The following is a 4,348-nucleotide window of genomic DNA, read 5'->3' as shown; positions in this document are numbered from 1 at the left end:
ACCTTCCTATCCCTGCTCTGCTGACCGGTCACGACAAATAGGGCATTTTCACCAGACGGATCAAAACTCTTTGTTAAGACCAAAACTCTTAACATCGTAGATCGGATGCATAAAACACTAGGCATAAAGAAGTTTCTAGATCATGTGCAGATGTACCCAGGGTTGACTCTGTTGGTACTACCCTCATACCTGTAGTCATCTGTAACAAAAGCTAAAGCTCTTGAAAGGGGCTTCCAATGCAGGAGACATAAGAGATGAAGGTTCGATCCCTGGGTCGGGAAGATCCCCTGGAGGAGGAAATGGCAACCCACTTCAGTATCCTTGCCTGGAGAATCCATGGACACAGGAGCCTGGCGGGCTACCATCCATAGGGTCACAAAGAGCCGGACATGACGGAAGCGACTTAGCACGCACGCACACATGCAAAGCATTTGGACATTCCTTTTTCTACCTTTTTTTTTCCCCCTAGCATTTGTTTACTACAGACATGACACTGATTGGAACCATGACACTACTGGTGGTACAACTGAGGTCAGATGAGCCATCTGCCTAAAGTCAAGATGGAAAGAGAACCAAAAACACAAAATCTAATAAAAGCCAGTTTCCATGCCAGAATTAACACATAAGTTATACGGTTTGACAGAAAACAGGGGGTTGGGGGGGAACTCAGCCTGCTTTTCCCACTTTTGACCACACTCCTTCAGTTGCCACTTTCCACTGCTATGTGCAGACCTTCAGGCTTTCTGTTTGATATTTCTCTTTCCCTGTAAGCTCCAACATCAAACCATGAAACAGGTTTTTCTCAGCTCATCACTGTGGACATTTGGAGCAAATCACTCTTTCCTTTGGTCATGGGTGGGGGTGGGGAGGAAATCGGGGGGGGTGAGTGTACCCTGTGCATTGTAGGAGGGTGCTGGAACCGCATCCCGGGCCACCCCTCAATACCCCCAACCCACCAGATGCCAGGAGGACCTCTGCTCGGTTGTGACAACAAAAATGTCTCCAGGAAGCACAGCCGCTCCCAAATGTAGAACAGATAGCCAATGGGAACTTGCTGTATGACTCCCGGAAATCAAAGCGGGGTTCTGTAATTAAACCTGGGGGTCGAGGCTGAGGAAAGGGCTGGGAGATCAGGGAGGTTCAGGAGGATGGGGACACACATAAACCTATGGCTGACTCATCTGGATGTGTGGCAAAGGCCAACACAATATTGCGAAGCAGTTATCCTCCAGTGAAATCAATTTATTTTAAAAAATGATAAAATATTGTGAAGCAGTTATCCTCCAATGAAATAAATTTATTTTTAAAAAATGATAAAAAAATCGTGAAGCAATTATTCTCCAATGAAATAATCTGCAAAAAATGATTTAAAAAAAACATTGTGAAGCAGCTATCCTCCAATGAAATATATTTATTTTAAAAAATGACACAAAAATTGTGAAGCAATTATTTGCCAATGAAATAAGTTTATTTTAAAAAATGATTAAAAAGATATTGTGAAGCAATTATTCCCCAATGAAACAATTTGTAAAAAATGATAAAAAAAAACATTGTGAAGCAATTATCCTCCAATGAAATAAATTTATTTTAAAAAAATGACAAAAAAACTGTGAAGCAATCATTTGCCAATGAAATAAGTTTATTTTTAAAAATGATTAAAAAGATACTGTGAAACAATTATTCCCCAGTGAAATAAATTTGTTTTAAAAAAATAATAAAAAAAATTGTGAAGCAATTATCCTCCAATGAAATAAATTTATTTTAAAAAATGACAAAAATATTTTGATGGAATTATCCTCCAGTGAAATAATTTGTAAAAAATGATAAAAAAAACATTTTGAAGTAACTATCCTCCAATGAAATAAATTTATTCTAAAAATGATTTAAAATAGTATTGTGAAGCAATTATCCCCCAATGAAATAAATTTATTTAAAAAATTGGGAAGCAATTATTCACCAATGAAATAAATTTATTTTTGAAAATGATGTGGAAAAAAAATGTCTCCAGACATTACCCGAAGTCTCCTTGGGGGCATGACTATCCCCAGTTGAGAACCACTGCTATCAAATGACCCATTTCATTTAAAAGAAGACCCTCGGGGACTTGCCTGGCAGTTCAGTGGCTGGGACTCTGGGCTCCTAATGCAGGCGGCCCTGGGTTCAATCCCTGGTCAGGAAACTGGATCCCACTCTCTCCAGCTAAGGACCCGTCATGCTGTAACTAAGACCCAGTGCAACCAAATCAATAAATAAAAAGAGTAAAAAAAAGAAGAAGAAAAAAAAAAGAACACCCTCAGCACCAACAGTTCAGGATGCTATAACCGATGAGAACAATGATTCTATTAAATTTGCCAGCAAGCTGCAAGCAATATCCAGCAGCCAGTTTCCTGGCAAAACAGAAGTACTCAATTTCTTAGGGGACAACTGAGAAAGTCTTCCTTTTCAATGAGGAAAAAAAAAAACAAAATCATTCCAAGTATTTATCCTGTTTCTCTAGAGAAGTGCCACCTAAGGATATCTGTTCTTTCTCCCACGACAGCCCCACAGAGATGAGAGCTTCCCCTCACCTCCGGCTGCAAAGAACAGGCCGGCCGTACCCACCACGCCTCACGCTCAGCACATCTGAACAACGGGGATAACGCGGCTAGCGCCTGCTCACAGGAGCAGCAGGAGGCTTACATGAGTTAACACACACCAGCTGAAAGCACTCCTTTGCAGTGAGCAAAGCACTTTCTCACTGCTTTATAAGGAGTAGCTCCAAACATGATTATAGACCCATGTCTGTGTGCTAAGTCGACTCAGTCGTGTCCGACGCTTTGAGACCCTATGCGCTATAGCCCACCAGGCTCCTCTGTCCATGGGATCTGCAGGCCAGAATACCGGAGTGGGTTGCCATACCCTCCTCCAGGGGATCTTCCCGACCCAGGAATGGAACCCACGACTCCTGCATTGGCAGGCGGGTTATCTACCACCTGTGACACCTGGGAAGCCCCTGATTATAGACAGAAACCACCATTACTCAATCACTTAAATTCTCATTTCATATCAACTAGTCTCTTTTAAATTTTTATTTATTTCTTGTCCACATCAAGCGGCACATGGGATCTTAGTTTCCCAACCAGGGGTGGAAACCACATCCTCTGCGGTGGAAGCGCAGACGGCTAACAACTGGACCCCCAGGGGGTTGCCCCCCATCAACCAGTCTTTACTGAGCCTCTGTGCTAAGGAGCCACTCTGCTGGAGCAAAGTCACTGTGCTCAAGAAGGTTACAGCCTGTAAGGAGATGATGGTGATGAATGCGTAAACAAGATACAAAGCCTGCAGATGCGGGCACCTGCATCCGGTCCCATCACTTTGTGACAAATAGATGGAGAAACAGTGGAAACAGTGACAGGCTTTATTTTCTCGGGCTCCAAAATCACTGCAGATGGTGACTGCAGCCATGAAATTAAAAGACGCTCGCTCCTCGCAAGAAAAGCTATGGCAAATGTAGACAGCGTATTAAAAAGCAGAGACGTTACTTTGAGACAAAGGTCTGTCTAGTCAAAGCCATGGTTTTTCCAGTAGTCACGTATGCACGTGACAGTTGGACCATAAAGAAAGCTGAGTGCCGAAGAACTGATGCTTTGGAATTGTGGTGTTGGAGAAGACTCTTGAGAGTCCCTTGGACTGCAAGGAGAGTCAACCAGTCCATCCTAAAGGAGATCAGTCCTGGGTGTTCATCGGAAGGACTGATGTTGAAGCTAAAACACCAGTACTTTGGCCACCTGATGCAAAGAGCTGACTCACTGGAAAAGACCCTGATGGTGGGAAAGATTGAAGGCGGGAGGAGAAGGGGACGACAGAGGATGAGATGATTGGATGGCATCATCGACTTGATAGACATGAGCATCAGGCTCTGGGAGTTGGTGATGGACAGGAAGGCCTGGCGTACTGCAGTCCATGGGGTCGACTGAGCGACTGAACTAAACTGAACTGTATCTAGAGAAGTCAGGGAGGACTTCCTGAAGGAGATGGCAGTTGAGCTGACACCCGAATGACAAGAAGGTTAGAGGGCACTTCGTTCAGAGATGAAAAAACAAAGGCTAAAAGCCCAAGGGCGTGAGGTAAACGTGACATGTTTAAGAAATGAAACTTTAAAATCAATGTCAGTCAACATGTGTTCGGGGGAGTAGTGGAAAATGAGGCTGAAGAGGAAGCCGGGGTCAGCCTGTGACTCGCCTTGCTCGGAAAGTACAGCCCCTTCCCACAATGCACTGAAAACACAAAAGCCATGGGGTGTTACAAGGCCGAAGTGTGGGAGGTGCGGGGTCACCCGAGACCGTGAGAAATGCCAGGTCAAATCTAA

Source organism: Giraffa tippelskirchi, chromosome X (genome assembly GCF_054371585.1).
Source record: "Giraffa tippelskirchi isolate mGirTip1 chromosome X, T2T-mGirTip1v1.2.pri, whole genome shotgun sequence".
Classification (NCBI taxonomy): domain Eukaryota; kingdom Metazoa; phylum Chordata; class Mammalia; order Artiodactyla; family Giraffidae; genus Giraffa; species Giraffa tippelskirchi.
The sequence above is the reverse complement of the archived record's forward strand: the minus strand, read 5'-3'. Positions refer to the sequence as shown.